Below are 21,231 nucleotides of genomic sequence, written 5' to 3'. Positions count from 1 at the left end.
AGCACTCGAAGCAATATTTGTTTACAGGAACTGCGTAGATACCTTGAGCTACGATCGCGGTCTTGAAAGATTTAGCCCACATGAAAAGCGAGGTCTAGCGGCTTCGACCCATGAGCAATACAACGGGTGAATTTTACTTATAGCTTTTCGGGAAGGCTTTTATCGCTCTCCTGCAGTGGAGCAAATATTGCTTTGCATCGATTACCTCCTTTCCTATACACAGTCACAGCCGCGCTATAGAGTAAACGCCGCTGTCCGGCTTTGCTTTTCGCTTGATTTATTATCTGCTCGTTTTCACTAGGGTTTTACCACCTTTGCGATTTCAGCTGTGCCTACAAGGATTAGAGGCCAGATTAGAAGGAGTGGTCTTGGCTTTAATCTTTCTTTTGTCAAGCCAAAAGAATGTATTCATCTTGTTTGACAAACAGCCGTTACCAGGACTGATGTACACATGTATATAGTATTACTGGCTGACAACAAGGAATATCTACATGGATTGCATTATGTACATCTGCGGTAAAGAGGGAGACAGTTTAGGTTGAAATTTCAGCAACAAAAATTTGGCAGTCATGATTTTTTGATGATAATAAAGGCAGTGAGCATAGGGTACAGGACGGCACAGGTATAATGCATGAACACGAATATCTTAGCTCGGGGATAACAATGCATGGGGCTGAGTAGCCAACGGAACACAAGGATACGTAACGAGTAAAGGTAACAGGAATACACCTGTGGTAAAAAATGGGGCACTGTGGAATTACAATAGGTACGAGGTGGTGCGAGGGATTTGCAAAGGGATGGTGATTCCTGGTATGACGTTCGGCAATGCAGCTTTGTGCGTGCGATCAAGCAGAGGTTCAAGCAATGTCGGGAATTAAGGAGAGAGATAGAGAGAAATGTGATGTGGAAAGGCAGGGAGGTTAACGAGAGAACAAATATCTGGTTTGCTACCCTGCATTCGGGAAGGGGTAAGGAGAGACAGATAAGTAAGGAAGAGAGGAATGGGATAGCGAGGGAGGAAAGTAGAAACATACACACAGGAGCGTCACGATCGTTCAACGTGGCGGGTCGCTCGCAGAAACTTCAACAGCACCTTCGTTTAGATAGAGGAGGAGGAAACGGCAGACACACCTTATACTTTTCTCTAAAGGGCTTCGCCGTGCAGTTCAGAGCAACAGGGCTGAATTTTAAAAGCATTCGAGTTTATGGACAGTAAAGGCAAAATATACTTTAAGCGGGCACAAATAACCAAATGAGAAGTATCCGATGGCTACAATCACGGCAGGAGTCAAATTCAAGCCTTGTCTAAGTATAATACTTGCTATTAGTCATGGCTAGGTGACGTGAGCCACCTAGCCATGACTTTTGTTTGCGTCGCTTTTGTGCGTACGTGATTGTGTCTTTTGCGCGCAGCTTCATCAAATATCTTGGCTCACCAACTAGCCTATCAGTACATATTAGGTCACAGTCCGTCAGTCTTGTATATTATACGACATCACTACCAGTCAGTCGCTCGCGCATATCTGTCGTCCATAAATTTTTAGCAATGCCTTCGTTGCCTTCATCCTCGATTACCTTTCAGGATGGCATTCCAGGATGGCTGCTAGCGACATCGCTGTGCAAAGACGATCACTCGCGATCGCTCGAGATAATACGAAAAGGCTTAATTATCCCTATAGTCTGAGCGCACACCCTTAAAACAAAGATTTAAAGGGGTACTGACACCAATTTTAGAAGCTGAGTTTACTCTGCTATACAAGTCTCCTGTGTGCACAGACGGCTCTGAGCAAGCTTGGAGCTCGGTAAACGCTGACAGGATGTCTTATTTTGACTTTAAACTCGATTGGCATGGTGCACCTACTGACATCGACACTATTGCGACGTCAGGCTACAGTGCCAATTCTGGTGACTTCACACACCAGTATGGCTAGTTGTGATGACGTCATGTGCCAAAACATTCAAAATGGCTACTTGTGCGTCACCGGAAACATTCAACACGGCGGACTGTGCGTCGTCAACGGAGCCATGGAGCGGAGCGGCCGTGGAAACGTCACATGTTGCTCAAGCACCTGACGAGAAGCGTATAGTGTGTTTTGACGTCACGGTACAGTAGGAACTGAAACTAGCTTTTAAAAACATGCTGTAATTGCCTTTTCATGGTGCAGTCACTTTTACCGGTTCTAGGCTCTTGAGGGCCTGGCCATTCATTTGAGGCAAAAAAGCGACAGCTGAAAATTTTCATGTCAGTACCCCCTTAACCCTTACGTATTCTTGCGACCTATGCGGTTATCCATTAAATTATAAAGTTCTTGCGTTAGCGCAAGAGATACTCAAGTTGGCTGTGGATTGTCGAGACCACGTCCTGCATCCAAACTTTTGTCGCCGGTGGTATATATACAAGGCATGAGGCTCGAGGAGAGATTAAAGCATTTTTTTTTTTTTTAAGATGCGAAAAATTGAACAGAGAGTTAAGTGAGCTAACTTCGTAACGAAACCGGGCCCCGCACGAGCCCAGCGGGTGGCACAACAAGTGCGTTAGAATGTACGCGCACGCGCGTTGCGTTCGATCGTCACGGCGGCCTTGCAGCTGGTCGAGAGGCAACTGTCACACGTGCTCGAGTATATATAACTAAATGTTGCTGACTACTCTAGCGTTTCAAAAACCTGCTCGTCAGAGCAACGTGCACCCCTCGTGCCGCTACAAGGCTGACTCACATGTAGAAGTTGAAGTCCGAAATGACTCTTGGAAATATGTCACGAGAAAATAAAACGATAAAAGCTCTGCCATTTATTTGACGTCAAAGCATTCAAAGACCACTCTTATCTGGCAGGAAAAGAAACACGCTGCGCTTAATGCGACACGCACACACACACAGACGCACGCACGCACGCACGCACGCACGCACACACGCGCGCGCACACACACACACACACACACACACACACACACACACACACACACACACACACACACACACACACACACACACACACACACACACACACATCGTATTTCGTAGAAAAAAAGAACGATGATAATAGAATGGTCTCTTCATGGCGCTCTTTGGCCACCTTTGGCCATTGCGTCCGTACCCAATATCGCATTATCACCAATTTAACGGCAGCTGTCACGGTCGCTTCCAAAGTGTACGATGAGCGTTAAATGTTCATTAGCCACATTTACATTATTACGTGTATTTTTAACATTTACTTTCGCGCTGCTCATGCGTTAATAGCTGTTGTGTCGCTATTGTGTCGCTATTGTGTCGCTGTTCTCAGGATGTATGGCCCCGTCAGGAAACATGCTTTGTCTGTTTTCTTTTAATTGGTTAATTTCTGGAGTGGTCTTACGTTCCAGAACCGCGATCTGATTATGGGGCGGGCCGTACTGAAGGACTTCGGCTTAATATCAACAACCTATAGGGTTCTCTGACATGCACCTGAATCGATGTACACAGACGTTCTTGCACTTTGTCCCCATCTAAATGCGGCCGTCGTGGCCGGGAACCGAACCCGCGTCCTCGAGCATAGCAGCGCGACAACTTAAGAACAAGCTGTACACTCTTACTTCAAATCCCGCTTAATGTGCTAGGTAGCCGGGAAACCGGACATTTTTCGTCTGTTTTCCTGGATATAGCCAGCATTTAACCAGGACCTGATTAAGAGTGTACGGCGGGTATTCTTTTTCTTTTCTTCTCATTGGCAGGATATAGTTCGCACGCGTGTACAGACGTCCGAATAAATTAATTTATCAGTACACTCACGACAGCAAGCTGAACACGTGTCCGCGTGATCCGTTGCATGGGGTGGATTCACATGTGTGCTTCTGAGCTCTTCGAATAATTTCAAGTGATCAGAATAGCTCGGCGTGTTTCCACTATATACGTACCTCCTGCAGAGAGATTGAAAGATGGGCATTGAGCTGACCGTTCGTGACAAACTAAGCGATAAACGCTTCATGTAATGCGAACGTACGTGAGCATGTGCACTGCGAAATTCCTTCTATCTCATCTTCCAGCCCTCTTTTTCCCTTCTGCAAATAAGTTAGCTGACCAGTGAGAATGTTTGCCTGTGCTATAGTTGTGTCATTGCTCTAATAAGTACGACTACGACGTGAAATAAAAACGAGTATACCAGCGTGACAATAGGCAATTATAAAATTTACATGTACCGGTCCCAACTTCCAACATGCTCCAATAGTTGAAAGTTGGAACAGTTGGAACACTTGGAACGTATGCTGGAGCAGCCGACCAGGCGGGTAGGTTAACCAGAGTGATCCGAGTTCCAATATATATTACATCTGATGGAACAGTGAAAGCATGGGAGGAAAAACCCAAATGCATTAGCGGGTATGCTATACGCTCATACTGGTTAACATTATCGCACTTTCAATTACATACCACTCTCTCACTGTATCTGCCGTTACCACAATATCACTCACGAATCATTGATATGGTCACCCCGTGATGATATGCGAAACCTAACATCTGATGGCAACCTGTCTCGCTAAGGAAATGCTTGATATCAAGCGAAGCAAAGTGTCGTCAAAGAAGCAGTGGATTCAATGACGTTTCAGTTGCCCGGAAGCACCATCCAAAAATGTCAATAAATTCACTATATGTATTTTTTAAACGACACTCTACTTGGCGTTTGTGGCCATATATAGTTAGCTGCGTATCTGGCCCATGCAGTGGAACTGTTGATTTCAGTAATTTACTCACACAGAGTGGTGTCGTTTCTCTGTATAACTTAGATGCCTTGCAGGGAAATGAATTACGCCAATCATATCCATAAGTTGTTTTAATGTAGGACACAAATTCATACATTTGCCCTTCGAAGATGCGATACAGGCGCCAAGGCATTCTTTAATATTACCATTTGTTATTATATGCCGTTTTTTCATAACTTGTGCGTTCTATTTTATGACCAAAACAATATCAGCACTGACTGCATAAACACTGTATATACTTGCTTGTCCTGAAATAGCCGATGATATTGTCCTTTCTTTCTTTATTTTTATATTATTATTTTTTTTTTGCGGATGAGCTGTGATTGCTATATGGTAATGTGCTGACTGGAAATCCCTTGTTCAGCCTCTAATAAGTAATCAAAAAACGGACGTGCTAGCTCCAAGTTAGTGTAACTCGTCAGTATTCAGTATATGTTTCATGGTATAACCGTCGCGATGTGGTTGACTTCGATAACTGCGGGGAACAGTGCATATATACTGCACAAAGGCTCCAGAGGGTAATGTAAACAGATTAAGACGCGGATTTAACAAAACAGTAGCATGTACTACCTTAACTAGACGAATGTCAGCCATGTAATCTTCAATTGGGCAATGTCTAGTTTCTTATATTCTAACCGTATACATAAAAATGTAAGGATGTCGTGGTGTCGTTTTGAATGTGTCTCAACATGCAACGTGGCCAAGAGAATGCAACTAAACGATTTCAGGGGTCAATTTTGTACACTATAGAACGTTTATTGCAATAAAACTCCTAATGATTTTTTTCACACAACGTAGACGCCAACGAACAACATGAAGGGGTGTCTGAAATTCACATGCCACGAAAGCAGGACTTCTAGTTTTCCTTTAAACTTGAACGACCACGGAATGGGTTGTTAACATTGTCATTCATATCTTGCACAATTGTAAGTCACAGTACAAGCACGCTTCTTTTTTTAGTAAGTACAGCTGTTTTAGAAGGGCTATAAACCATGGTGGTGCACGCGTCAGACGACATGAAAACTCATTTTCAAAATAATATGAATCACTGAAGAAGGCGTAAGGCCCGTAGCGACCCATCGATCGATCTAAATTCCTGCGAATGCCACATTTCGATGTGGGGCTATGCGAGTCTGTTTATAGTTAAACGTGCCACTATTCGCACATGTTATAGGTGGTAGACCAGCGTCTCAATAATATAACACTTTGCGAGCACGTATACATCACCATGTAGCATTATTTAAAAAATAACAGAATACTTATAATTATTCCAATAAAAACACATCATGTGATATATTTCTACTACAAATACATTACAAGAAGTAGGAGAGTCAACTACTTGACTATTCTACTTCGCAGTTCTTGCGCCCAATTACAGAAGTTTTACATTGGATTCCGAGCCCAAATTGTTTTCCCTTGAAGTGCTGCTGTCTTTTTTTGCTGTGTTTTCAGTTGCCGCATGGCCTAAATAAACACAGTAATAGTCTTAAGAAGACTGTTACTAGCCTTGCTGTTTTCTATGTTAACGTCTTATTACCTTATTTTTATACACTTGCGTTTTCGTTTGGTTGCTTTAATTATACATACTCAAAGCAATGGAACAGAAGGTTGTTTGTTCCCCAGTGACGTAAAATCGTGGGACATGTCATGCTGTCCGCTGCTCAGTGCAACCAGCTGCTTTTACGTGGTCGCCGTTTTGTTTTGCACAAAAAGAAATTAAAATAAAAAAGTATGATTTCTTCAGGACGTGGGATTCAACAGCGAACTGGAAGCTCTGCAGGGCCCAACTCACCTACATTGGAAACAGAAAGGTGTTTCCGTGAAGATAAGTCGACTGTACACAGGCACTCAGGACAAGACACTTGAGAAAAGACACCCCGCTCAAGACGCGAACACATACCGTGTTAAGTCTTCATCCCTCGAATGCATGTGCCATATTTTCTAACACTAACTCACTAACTCCCCTTGCATATGACTCCTGTGCAGTCGACTTATTTCTGCAACATAAAGAATGCTTACTATGTCTACGCCACGATGCCTGTCCTTGACAATTACGCGTAGGTTACTTTTTTTTTTCTCATTTTTAAAATCAGACAAATATATGGCCGTAAATTAAACCTGTCCAAGTTGGATCAACAATGTTGCGTGGCTTTGTCGTCAATCATTTCTAGGGGTGGGCGAATAGTGAATTTGAGACCCGAATCGAATACTGTTCGAATAGTTTCCGATTATTTATGTAAACTGAGATAAGCACGTATGCAATAGACAAGAGCCTTGAAGCTATTTTGTACCTTTAGGTTGAATACAGCAGTTACTCCAGTGTTCAAGGCGATACTTTGTCACCAAATTTTAAGTGAAACTGAGGCATAAAACTTAAAATCTTTCATAAATTAACATCATCATGAATCTCAAGATGACGATAGTGGGCTGACGACGCTTTCGCTTCGGCGACGTTAGAGTTCTTAGCAAAGTCGCCTTCATCCGGCAATCAATCAAGCGTCCATTGTTCCGTAAACGCTCGGGCCGCATGCACCTTGGTAATTCTGTAATTATAACAAGAAAAATGATTCCTCGCTGTTCCGACGCTCTGTTCCTTTGGGGGTTTCCCTTTTGTGCTGATTATCCGAAAGGTATTCGAAAAATATTCTGTTCTTCGAATGTGCATTATTCGATTCGAATATACCGAGTCGAGGTCAAAGGAAGACGCCGACGAAATACAAAAAAAAAGAACTTTAAAATAATATAAAAGCCTTATTTTTATTTTAAAGTTCTTTTTGTGTATTTTGTCGGCACCTTCCTTTAACCTTTGACCATGATCATTCCCGACCAGACCAGCATTCGTCATGACTCTTGATTTATTTTTACACCGAGTGGAATAGAACGCTATTCGGTTCGTTATTCGTAATATTCAAATAGTCGCCCGCAATTTTGAAGCTAATGATTATGTCTCCCTGTGACTGAACTTTGACAATCTCAGTGTTGTTACGTGACTGGACGTTATATGTGGTGTTATTTTGAGCCTATATACGATGTTCGTCTGAGTGCGTTTTATGTGAACTGTAGTGTTGTGTTATGTGACAGGACTGCATTTTGAGTTGTTTTTCGTGTCACTACGTGAATTGGACTTCTTGAATACGTGATAATTTTCATGGCTTGACTGATTTACATGGGCTCTTCCTAGGTGCATTTTAACGTAATTCTTTTCATTACTGTGATCTTCACAAATACTATCATATGTGAAAAGAAGTATCCGGCTTTATATAAAACGCTTACATCGCCTAAACAGCATATTATTAAAGAAAAAAAAGGGGGCCGCGCGTGAATGTGGATTCGAAAATGCTGTTTGTATGGCCGCCTCGCAGGCTGAGCTTCGGCATTCCCGTGCTTTGTATAAAGTCGGCGATCTTCATCATCACCTTTATTTCACACAATGACAAATAACAAAATGTGCATTTCTCCTGTCTAAGAGGCTGAGAAAAATGCACGAATGCCTGTCAAAGCGTCAACGACAGAGGCGATTACATATATACGCTTAAAACAGCAAAACATATGCATAATATACCAACCACTACACTAACAACATAAATACATAGGTCACTGCTGTACGACACGTGTAAACACATATACAAGATTTTTAAAAAATATATTATAGAAGAGTAATACAGATATATAAAAGGACAATTAAAAATGTCGGTTTTTGACGAGAGCGAGGAAAAAAAAACGTAACAGGGTATACGTACAGCCGCGAAATAAAAAAAAAAATATGGAAGAGAAGCCATGCAGTGACGTGTACGAGGAGGAGCTCGTGTGATGTGCGGCATTGAAATAAGGGTAATGAAGCGGCGCCGGTCCACTTATGTATAAGCCACATGCACGCTGTGTCCTCTCGTCTATAGCGCCGGCTAAGGGGCGTCGATAACGCCGCAAGGGCGCGCATTCCCTGGCACCAGGGTCAAGCTGCGGGCGCCTCGAGCGTGGAACGTGCCTCAAGGCACGCTCGTCGCTTCCAAAGCGCGGCTGCTGACTAGAGCTATGCGGCGAAAAATAGCCTTCGAACGCGCACAGCGACGATTGCGGGATTAAAGAGAAAAGAAGAAGAAGAAGAAAAAAAATGAGGACGCGTCAAGGTCTCCTCAGGTGTTAAGCATGCCGGCTGTCTCGCCAGCATACCTCGCCTCACTCTCTCTCCCTATATACGGTTTCTGTCTTTTCATTATTTTTTATCTTTCTGCTCTCTCTCTTATCTCGCGTTCTGTATCTTGTTGGTCTCGCAGAGGCGCGGAAATGGAGAACGTACATGTGTGTTGGAACCTCACGTGTTTTATGGAAAAAGCAAAATGAGGGCATACGGACGGATGCCCTCGGTATACATGACTTCGATTAGCTTCGAACGACAAGAAAAGTAAAATGAAAAGGAAAGAAGGGACAGGGACTCGTGAAGGTAATACAGCAGGCGGATTACCAAGCGACGGCTAGGAAAAGGGGTCTTCGGAGGTGCGTGAATTTTCGAAATGTAGGCTATGCTAATTCGGAAAACCGCGCCGCCGGAAAGCCAGCCAAAAAGGACCTCGCCTCCTTGTTAAATACCGCAAGCCAAGCAAGCAACGGACCACGAGGGTTGCCCTCAGAGGACGACATGCCGTGCAGGTGCTTGTAGTGTAGAGCTCTCGGGTGGTTGGTTGTGAGGGGGGGGGGGATGCGAAAGCGTTCTGCGACGAGAGGTCTCCCCCCCACCCCTAACCCAAGAAGGCGCGAGATAGCCTGATTGGTTGCCGGACGCCAGAGGAGGCGGAGCGCACCGCGCAAAGGTACAGGAGGGAGGAGGGGCTGACAATGGCAAAAAGGAGAGGCGAACAGTGCGAGCGAGCGCTGCGCCGGCAGTGTGAGGTCGAGGGTGCGTTTAAAAAAAAGGGGGAAGAAGAGAAAGAGTGTTAGAGGACCAGAAAGACAAAATTAAGAAAAGAAAGGCAGGGGGAGTAGAAATGAAGAAAACGGCTCGAAGAAAAACCTATAGCTCTGGCTCGGCTAGAGAGTTTCTCAAGCTAGCGATGGCGAGACACATTTGGAACGCTTCGCCCTTTGTTGAGCGCGAAACCTGAAAGCGCGATGTACACACCGCTTATGAGGGCGTTGATCGATTGAACCACCAGCGAGCGGCAGAGCCAGTCACAGCGCGAAGGGAAAATCGCTGCGCCGCCGCGCTCTGCTGCTTCGGGACGGAAATAAGCCGTCATCTCCGGGACAGACGAGCGAGGCGCATGTATACAGGCCTTCAGACGTGCGTAGGAAGTGGTTTCACCACCGGCGTACGGAGAGATGGAAGGCACATCTGAGAAGGCAGCGGCCTGATTCCTATCTCCCTGCATATCTCATTCGATGGGAGTACACGTAGCCGTTGGGCGAACGGGTTTTTTTTGTAACAGCAAGGCGCTGACTCAGCCAAACCACAACCCACCGAGAGAAACTAACAGAAGAGCTGCAATAAGTATATAAGGCCTTGCAGGGACAACCTCGAGAGCTGTTCCCCGCAACTTCCTGCCCGTCTGTTGCAACTCTGTAGCCCATTGGGACCAACCGATCTAGCCTAACCGCTTGAAGCGTGTGCGCACAACTGTATATACAGCCTAACCTTTGAAACGTGAAGCCATGCGCACAGCGGCACAAATGGAGGCGTTGACCTTGGGTGCAACAATCCTGAGCAGTTAAAGCATGCGAATATTCTTTCGGTTCGTAACTATACACAGAGCTATAGTGTATATAGTTACGTCGCTGTTACGCTGGAGGCAGGACAATCGTGCAGGCGCATTTGGCTGTGTACGTGTTCAGCTTATAGCACGACTGCTTACGCAAGTTCTATAACAGCAAGCCAACTTTTTCAACGAGCCAGAACTGACCGTACGAAACGAATGTATACATATAAGCACTTCAGTTGCACGTGAATGTGATAGACTTGCTGCACTTACACTGCAATGCTTGGACGTGCGAGCCCTTACAGCACCACGAGCACTTTGAACGCATTACCGAAACGGTAACGAGCGCAAGAAAAAAAAAACTAGTTATTAACGAGTGCATGGATATGTAGTATTGTTTCGACCAATTTACCTAATCAGTGTCTGGAGAGACAAGCAATGAAACGGTGGAGATGCGAGAAACTGTCTCTTAAAAGCTTGGAACCTAACTTTCTTTTTATTTTTGTTAGAAGATCGAGATCACTGGCGTAGGCAAGAGGGGTGATTGGCGGACTTCAACCCCCCCCCCCCGCCCTTCGAAAATTTTCAATTTTGCATGCGTGTATATATACACGCACATATACAACCGCACGCACGAACGTGCATTAAGGGTAATTGACCACCCCCTTCCCTGAAAAAAATTCTTCCTATACGTCCCTGATCGTGATAGAGTTTTAACATGTAAGCCCGTCATGCAAAGGTATGTAAGAAATGCACGTGTGCGCCACATCATCACTACGGGATCAGTTGTTCTACTCAGGTCCATGCAGCAAAGAAGCTTCGATGTAGCAAGTGTCTTTACTTTAGGTCAAGTTTTTCTTAGGTTTATAATGATAACAATGTATAAGTGATCGTGAGAGCAGACCCCGAAACAAGATCGGTTAAGAATCGTACAACAAGCGTAATTGGCAGGCTAAGAAGTATATATACTATAGCCGCCATTACAATGTTTATTTCTTTCAACCAGAGGCCGGTACAGTATACACACTATATACAGCGCTGCCACTCGAGCTCAGCGACCTCGCGTGCACATATCTGCATAAAGGCAATGTAGTCGTCAATAACGAGTCCATATAGACTCGTTATTCATTACACAAAAGTGTTTAAAATCATGTTTAAGCGTGTATCGCAATCGTCAACATGAAAAGCACGTTATATATGAATACCGAACATTTTAAAGGCAAACCGCTTCAGCTCCGCCGGCTGACACTCCCAGGGATTAAACACACATAAACACCCAACAAAGCTGACAAGGCAGCGCCCTATATTGTAGCTCAATTAGCAGAAAATCGGACGCGTAATTCGAAGGTTGTGCAGTTTGGAATCCCACGGACGGAAGAGTGCTTTTTCGTCTACTTTAGTTCCTTTCAATTCAGGTAATAATCATTACGGTAGAGTTAAAAAACAACAAATAATGTCCCCTACGTTTTCTTGGTTTAAATGTCTGTTGGTTTCATTGGTTGTGTCTATTATTATGTCATGTAGCACATTGTCAATATAATACATTGACAGAGTGGAAACGAGTATCCTGCACTTTCAGCTTATTCAGTGACTAACAGAATTTCGTCGAAGCAGCACGCTTTTACAAGGCGACTCCTGCTTATTCCCTCGTCACAAAGAACATGCAAAAACGGGCCCCCAGTAAGAGCGCACATGCACGAGCAAACGCCGTCCGTTGCTCTCCACGAGAGATATGCATATCAGGAGAGGCATGCTCGAAATTGCAACTGTCGCCGCTATCGCGGTCCCCACATATGCGCGCACGCGGCTCGCGAAGCGTTATCAGCAGCTCCTTCTGCATATGAGCGCCCGCGCTTGCGAGTGTTCCGCGACCACGGCATGCTGATAGCGAGACGGCTTTTCTTTAATTTTTTTTTTTTCCTGGTGCGAAAAGAGGGTATAGGGGCCATACAAGGAATGCGTGAGCAAATCGCTGCCTACACTTCCCCCTGCATTTTACATGTCATTTCGAGGATCCAAGGATCCTCCGCTCAACAGATAAGCTTGTGCACCGCACACAGTCGCACATGCCAGCATGCACGCTCATGTAATGTGAGTTTTAAAAAATAATTTCGACGATACGTTGAACAGACTTCGTGTTCGGTTACATGCAGCCTATAAATCAGCTGCAATGTTTTTAGGTTGCTATACCAGGCAATATATTACCGGAGTTCTCGTAGTCAGACGTAAACTTCAATCTAAATTTTTGGTGGTTTAGTGGCCTCATACGTGTGGGTGAGGCAAGAAGGAAGCTCTTGATTGACTGTTGTGTGCATGCTCTCCTTGGTCACATCTCAATGTTGGATGAAAAGAACGCCTAACACTAGATATTAAGAATAAAATTCTGGAGATCTGTAACTGATTGGATAGGTGAATTACACTGTAAAATCGATTTTCCTTACCAAGGACGACCTTTTCTTGTCTTTGATGACTGGGGAACGTATGGAAACCTATCTCATGTGACAATATTAATATCAGTAAATCAGTACACATGAAATAGTACTTGCCAAAATATAAATTATTCAATTTTCAGCCATACTTCACTAGGAAACACGTGTCGATGAAAAAAAAAAAAGATTATATTTTACAAGTGCTACAAAGGACCAAGGTTCATATTATGGAGTCTATACCGCAGCAATAAAAAATGATTTTACGGATGCAAACGATCGCAAATTTGCTGCAACTCTCCTTTTTTTTCTGATATTGAATTATAAAAGCAAAGTAGCTTCCAATAAAAAAAATTGTTGAAACAAGGTCTATAGCTTCAAGTTTTTTTTTTTCTGAGATAACGTAAACATTTACCACAGCAACAGTAAAGTTTCCTTGGTCAAGGAAGAAATGCATGCAGCTCATGCTCGCTGAGCGCGCTATATGCTATAAACTTCACGTGTGTAGCCGATAGCTGCACTGCGCCTTATTCTCATCTTGCCTAATCAAGAAACGTATAGCAATTCCCATGTGCACAAACTATATACTTCACGAGTCCCACTCTGTCCCACAAACTCTACGCTCACGAATCATTTTTGCGTTACAGATGTCATCACTACAGTTATCTGACATCCACCTGTCACGGTATGCATTGAACCATAGCAATATCTGTACCCTGATGCGAAGTTATTGCCATTCAGATGTTTCCTTGTAGTCTAATCCGTTACGCAGTAATGATTTTGTAAAAAGGTTCTCTCGTACAAGCTTTACATTTCTAGACATTCGTGGCAACTTTTCCAGAATGTTCAGGGCATATGTGTAACGCTTGTACAAGAAGCTCAGAATTTATCAGAGAGAGCGAGAGAAATAGAGCGCGGGAGATCTCCCCCATGCTCTTTATCGATAATGAAACGTCATCAATAATGACAATACGTGGTTAATCTTTCATTACGTGGTTCATTAATTATTAATTAAGGCGCTAATCTTTCATTAGTGCTTCCCAATCCCATGACGTGCGAGCATACCAAATTAGCAATGCGACTCGTGCCGACAAATCGTACTAACGAAGCTCGAGAAAGAATACAAGAATCCGTAACGCCCGCCTTAAAGTCTACAAGAAATGTAATGTCTACAAGAAAACTTTGTACTCTCCATTAAAATGGCGGTAAACGAATGGCGTGCTTTCTAGCAATATTTTTGCAAACCTCCATCGTACTAACGCAGAAACGCCTCATGTAGAGCGTTAATTCCAGCATGACCCAAATGCGGACGTCAGCGACTGCTCATTTGTCTGCACCCCCCCCCCCTCCTCCCATCCTCCCACCCCTCACGACGTGCTCAGCGACGACCACGTGACTAGCAAGGTGGCACTATACATATTCGGTGCTGTCAGCTATGGCCAATGCTCCACCACTGCGGTGAGAACGAAGCCTCAGTATTCGTTCGCGCAAGCGCCAACAGGGAAGACCGCGGAACGTGACCAGAAGTATGCATGCAGACGCTGAACGAGGCGTTTTAGACAAATGAGAAACGCCCGTTCGTTTCAGGTCCGCCGGTATAATGACGAAACGTTTCTTCCGCAAATGCGTGTACTCCAGCGCTGAAAAACAGTGACTAAAATATGTGAATCACACCCAATGATAATGTAGTAAAACGCTGCCGTCTATAGCTGAGTTTAATAAAGCTTCAACGCGTGCTACTGGGAACACCCGAAGAACTGTAATCTCGTTAAGCCTTAGCTTTACGAGACGGTGCGGTGGCAGACTGATTACAATGCTACCTGGTAATCTGCGTCGCTAGGCGTAAAACGTTTTGTGTTCCCACGGGACATCTGTAGAGAGGTAGCAGCAGAGCTAGTTCACGACACGCATTAATTGACGCCTTCCTGCATCTTGCGGAAAAAGGCTCTACAAGCTGCATGCTAACATTCAGAAAAGCCATTCAGCAAAAACATTTGCGAAATGTATACACATGGCTGCAGGTATTACCGGTATATGACCGGCTGAGGCATAGTTAATGCAAGGAACAAAACTATACAAAAAGAAGACGAAGACAAGCGCTACGCACAACTGTTTACGGGTAGGGAAGGGTTCAGCATATATGTCCTTTTGTCACGCATGCGCATACAGAACTAATGTGGCACGTGTACGTCAGAGGCCATCGCGCAAAAATTCAAATTCAAATGTTCTTCTTCATAAAGAAAGCTTCCAGAGCAAGTCTCCAAGAAGCGTTACCGTACCTTCCCAGAATGGCTGTGTTCGAAAATCAAGCATCACAACCACACGCAGTGACATGGGCGACCGTGCGCCCTTGCTGTGGAAGCTTTACTTATCATATATGGTGAACAGATATCGTTGCATGTGAGCCGTCTATCGCTTTGATGGACCCCCAATTCGAATATTTGGGCAACCGCCTCTGATGCGTACATGTGTTACTTTATTCCTGTATGCACATGCGTGACAAAAGGATATATTTGTTGAACACTTCCCTGCTGTTGTGTGAGTAGCGCTTGTGTTTGTCTTCTTTCTTGTGTTCGTCATTTTATTCCTTGTGCTAATACGTCTCGGGCAATTATGTACGACCAACTAGCCCAAAATTAATTATTTTAGCCCAAAATTAATTATTTCAGCGTATGACCACTTGTGAAGTTTCCGCGAGTGCATTCTCTCAAACGTGACTAGACGGCACTAAACCCTTACCAACAATGAGGCCAGTGAGCGCACTTTTGTACTGCTTAATAAAATTTTAAAAAGCCTAAGTAGAACCTACACATCTATGACTGCTCATGGCACCTCTGTAAAGTACCGCAAACTTCTATGTGGAAAAGCACGGAATATTCGGGGCTTCTTTTATTATTTGCATTATTTTATACCATTCGCTAATTCAGCTTGTGCCACTGGGTATGTAATATGTGCCCAATCTTGGCCAATCGACTAAAATGGGTTTGGTATATGTGACGCTACGGGTAATATGGACAGGAATATTAGTCAAAATTTCCTCTCGCAAAGTTACTAAACGAAGCGAGAAGGTTTTTTACGTATGCATTTTACCGCGTTTTATCGAACCACGCTGAGAGATCCTAGTTAGGCATGTCACCAGATAGGGGGTGGTTAATGCCTGTCAGCATCAAGAAAGGTCAATAGTTCCCAAATCTCATGCAAACTAGGCTTACCTGTAAATCTGATAAAGAAATTACTATTATTATTATTATTTTTGTTCTGCATATTTCTCTTCTGACGTGGATTCCGGACCGCGGTGATAGACGACTCTAATCGGTTGGTCTTGTGGCCTTCGTAAGTTTGAAACTTTGTTCTTTTGAAAGCAATCGAAATGAGGACATAGATATTGGAACTATTTTCAAAACGTTGTCGCGAGCGACGTGAACGTGATTACACGAGACAGCCGCTATCAATAGCAGAAATATTGGGCCCATGGCCAACAGAAATATTTTAAGACATTGCTGCACGTGCCTTAGTGCAATTTTTGAAGGGATCGGAATTATCCCATAGACACTAAATCCGATAAAAAAATTTCTTCGCATTGTCATTATCAACCGGTATTCTCGGCTACATGTTTCTTGCATTTTCGTGTTTGCGTTGCATTTGTTTCTGCGAGCATAACTGTCGCAGTTCGAGTGCGACACTTAAGAGACGATTTGTAAGTTGCTAATGATCTGCTGTTACATCTTGGCGAATCGTTATGTTATGTGTGGACATTCCGTTTGCGTGAATATTTGTGTTTTGTGAACTTTCCTGTTGAGTTGACACTTGTTTGCATTAAAGAACTGGGACCAAGTGCATGAGTGTTTCGTCCATGTGCCTATTAACAGCGAAGCTGTTCTAGCCCGGAGTAAAATGTCTGTCGTGACCCTAAACTATCATCATCATCATGAACCGGCACTCGCTCTCTTCGTCCTCTTCTGCTTTGCTTCCAGAACACGTGCGATGATTTGTCCGGCGTGCAGCAAGAGGGTTAGAGAAAGAGAGAAAGGAGGAATGACGCAGCATAGCCTTGTATATTATAGCAAGGGGGTGGGAAAGGGTAGTGAGTGTGAGGAGGAGAGATGTGATGGCGAGGAGGAGGAAAAGCAGGAGGAGAGATAGTAATGCATAGCGTACAAGGAATGAGAAAGAGAAAAATAGATTGAAGAAAATGCAGAAAGAGAAAGAAAAAAAATAGAGAGAAAGAAAAGATATAAAAAAGGAGGGCGCAAGAGAGAAATAGAGAGAGAGAGTGAGAAGAGACAAAAAAGAGGAAAGAAACAAAAAGAAAGAGAGAGAGAAAGAAAGAAAAAGAAATAAACAGAGATAATAAAGACAGAGAAAACGGAGAGAATAGAGAAAAAGAAAGAGGGGGTAAAAAGAGAAAACTAAATAGAAACAACATAGCAAAACGCAGCAACAACCAGTTACAACGTAGTTAGCCTAAAGACTTGAGCATCGACCACCTTCGCTGCGCTAAGCTTTGAGCGACTCATTGTAAACTTCCCGCATTTTTTTATGGTTTCCTGCTTGTCCACTACTTTACGATTGTAACTATTATGCCAGAGAAGAGGAGCAGCCGGAGCCACACATTGGCACCAACCTCTCCTCCTATACGTTTAGTGTAAAAAAAAAAAGCCCGAGATATCTGTTTTTCTGATAAGGAACTAAACGGGTAAATAACAAGGTTTTTTTTTTTGAGTTTTGTCAGTTTGCCCTACGGCATCAATACACTTGACGCAAAATGATGCAGTTGTGTCTTTTACATAAAGTTAAATATGTGACCCAATGTGAAAACAGACAGCCTGTATCCTTCGAAAGGTTATCTTTAGTTGAGGGTATTCATGCCAGATGATTATCACTTTTAAGAGAAGTACGAGATTCTTGGTGACCGAACGAATTGATTATGGTCAATTAACGCAGCTGCAGCACGAAGAACGACTGTTCTAGAAGTTGTACCTGGAAGATAATTAAGTGGCAATAAGGAACAGCGGTAGCATAAGCACGCTAAGTAGCGCTCGTCTTCGTGTGCTTTGTCCTTGTCCTGAGTTCGCGCTATAGCAGTTATCAAGACATGCCAACTATCCGAAGCCGCCACCCTTCTGAGTGCTAAGCAGTAAGAAGCGTACGCCAGAAAAAAGAAAGCTTTTGTATGAATGTCAACATTTGAAAGAGACGTATTAGCGAAGATTGCAAACAGAACCATTGGAAAAGTAACAGGGTTGTTTCTTACACTAGCTTTGTACCGTAGTTTAGAGCGAGCGACAGTGTCGAAAGCTTTGGAGAAGTCTGTGCAGAATTAGTCAACGTGAAGGCGTAATTCATGAGGGAGTAAGATGTAGTCAATAATTTCTCACCAGTTTAGCGGAGGAGGTGTCGCACTCGCAAACACGGTGGCTTTGGCTGAATTGCCGCCCTCGGTGGCCACCTTTAGGAGAGGCGGAAATGCCAAAACGTATGTGTACGTTGATTTAAGTGCACGTTGAAAAACACCAGATGGTCAGAATTAAACCGGAGCCCCACGTTATATACGGCACGCCTCACCATCGCATCGTAGTTTTGACGTGTGAAACTCCTGAACGTATATTCACTTTAGTGAAGGGTCAAGTTAAGGCAGCCATATTAGAGAAGAAAGCTGTGCTATATAGTTGTCGTGTCTTCTATAATTAAAACACATCCAACTGTAGTGCTAAATCACCGGGACCTGTCTACTTCTTGGTTTGGTACCACGTCTTAAACATGCTAGTTGAATAGCGTATCGCAAAATTAAAAAAAAAAGATATCTTGCTTTCTTTTTTGCGCTCTAGAGCTGGCGTGGTGATTAGAGAATTCCGTGGAATTGCACCCGCTCCAGCCCGCCTTGACCACAGGCCGATGTCGGCAGCAACCAACTTAGAATGTCGTCCTGAGAAGTCACCGCGGATGAAGGCCAAAAAAAGGCACTGACAAAATTCTTGAAGACAACAGACTTCTTGAATTCCTGAAGACAGATCGCCCACAGGCGCTTGACCAATAGTAATGTCCTGAGGACTGACACTGTGTCCGTGTCCCCCCCCCCCCCCCCCGCCTCTCTCTTTCTCCCTCTCGCTCTTTCTGTATGCCTCTTGCTTTCACACTACCCCAACCCTTCACTCAGCATTGAAAGTTGGGCTAGTTGGTACGGCAGCATGTTTGTGTACAGCGCGAGGAACGACGAAGACGGTAAGAACAGAAGGGACACGGACGAGCGCTGACTCGCAACTGAAAAGTTTTGTTCTTACCGTCTTCGTCGTTCCTCGCGCTGTACACAAACATCATGCCTTCACTCAGTGTACCAGTTATTCTAAACTGGTTAACATTCCTGGCTTTCCTCTCTCAACTGTTCATTCGTTCCTCATGCACCGCCAAAAGAACCAATCTATTGCTCATAAAGGAGATTAATCCCAAATGTCCTTTCAGAGCAAAGGTCCTGAAACTAAACCTTTCTTTTTTATTTTGGTCATTTAGCACGGACTATCAGCTCAATGAAGCGTTATTTAAAGCTAGTCAAAGTAAAACATAAGGTAAAACAAAGTTGCCTGTGCATGAAATGGCTAGGTGGTATTCTGGGCCCCGCCAGGGTGGTCTAGTGGTTATGGCGCTCGACTGCTGACCCGAAGGTCGCGGGATCGAATCCCGGCCGCGGCGGCTGCATTTCCGATGGAGGCGAAAATGTTTGAGGCCCGTGTACTTAGCTTTAGGTGCACGTTAAAGAACCCCAGGTGGTCGAAATTTCCGGAGCCCTCCACTACGGCGTCCCTCATAATCATATCGTGGTTTTGGGACGTTAAACCCCAGCAATTAATTAATTAGGTGGTATTCTGGAGGCCACAGAGAAACGGCTCGGTTAGCTTAAATGGGTTATCTTAAATGTCTCGTCTTCAATAGATCTCAGTGGCATTCCTACACTCAAATTTTCACCACGAGTCGACGGCAACTCGATAGCACGTCTAACATAGGAGGCTTCAGCTATTGCGTTCCTGGCATTGTAACTCATTGAAAGTCATTAGAGTTTGATAATTTGCATTGTTTACAAATATAACGCTTCACTTGGTTTTATTGCATCTGAAATTTAGCTTGCGATCTCGTGTAATCATTTCGTTCATACATTCTTCAAGTTCGCTCAACTCACTGTAAAGAGCGTATCCGAATGGTCACATGTAGGCTTATCATTCTTTCAAAGGCGTATGAGGATGCGCAAGCTTGAGCAGGTTTTTCAGGTTTCCCAAGACATGATGGCGGGGTGGAGGAATTATACTGGCAATGCTTGAGGAAGGAAAAATCCTCAGCGTGGATAAGCCGCGGCTTGTTCTTGCATGGCGTAGGAAAGACAGCAATTGCTATGGATCATATGCTTCATTGCACTACTACCGTGCCGTGACAAAAGCAGTGGTTGAAGCAATGTAATACTGAGTGCTGCTCATAGTTGTAACATAATTTGTACATGCATTGATGAATATGGTGAGTACCTTGAGAATAGTATTGACTATGTTGATACACGCTGTCTTTTAAATGTGCTTTACAAATAGGTTTTGAATTCGCGTTCTTTATTTTGAATTTCAGAAAATGATATACGATCCAGAATGATTGTTTCTTGTAACAAAAATTATTTATTTCGTATACGGCCCAGCTGATAGGCCCATAACAGTCAAATTTCACGCTACCTATCGCTTTCATAATTATAAAAGAAAATTCAATAACACTTTCATTGTAGTGTCCACTATATAGCTTGCTGTCGCATCTTCCAACTTGTTCGTGTGGCGACCACCACAGATGGTCGCCACACACTTGCTATGGTGGTATGACGCAAGCTCTCAGCCTGAAAATGCTTCTGGTATAAACAAAGCCGTAGGTTATGTTGTAAAATACATTATATGTGCTCATTTGGTATTTGGCGAGAGTGGCAGAAGCATTTTCTCCACGATGCCGACAGACTTCCACGGCTGCCTGATTGTCTACCTTAGGACCCATGTTTGTGAAAACAAGTACGCCGAATGTCCTTTCATAACCTGCAACTTCCGTAGTTGAATGACCAATAATGAGAATATACGTCGTTGCAGCATGACAAAGATTTAAATGTAAGGAACAAAAATACTGGCATATTATACAGGAATCAAGGTTTTGGGACAATAAGCACACAAACTGCAATGGAATGCACAATTCACAGGCCATGGCATGAATAACATGACTTTACTGCCACGTACGTCATGAAACCCTTTCCACCAGTGACCTGGTGGCACATACCCGCATAACGAGGCCCGTGGTATACGGGTATGCGCGCCAGGTGATTCACAGGAGGACAGCCAGACAGACAATGAACTTTATTTGATCCTGAGGAGCTTTCGCG

The 21,231-nt window shown here is 43.9% G+C and overlaps 1 long non-coding RNA gene across 1 annotated transcript in view; it reads right to left on the bottom strand.

Annotated features, from left to right (window-relative positions):
* LOC119394002 (uncharacterized) overlaps positions 1–21,231 on the bottom strand; it is a 143,825-nt gene that overhangs the window by 113,903 nt on the left and 8,691 nt on the right. The window contains exon 2 of the long non-coding RNA XR_007416062.1: positions 4,166–4,300. This is a non-coding gene — a long non-coding RNA (uncharacterized LOC119394002). The remainder of the gene's footprint in view (positions 1–4,165; positions 4,301–21,231) is intronic.

Source organism: Rhipicephalus sanguineus, chromosome 5 (genome assembly GCF_013339695.2).
Source record: "Rhipicephalus sanguineus isolate Rsan-2018 chromosome 5, BIME_Rsan_1.4, whole genome shotgun sequence".
In the NCBI taxonomy this organism is placed as follows: Eukaryota; Metazoa; Arthropoda; class Arachnida; order Ixodida; family Ixodidae; genus Rhipicephalus; species Rhipicephalus sanguineus.
This window is presented reverse-complemented; position numbering and strand designations above follow the sequence as displayed.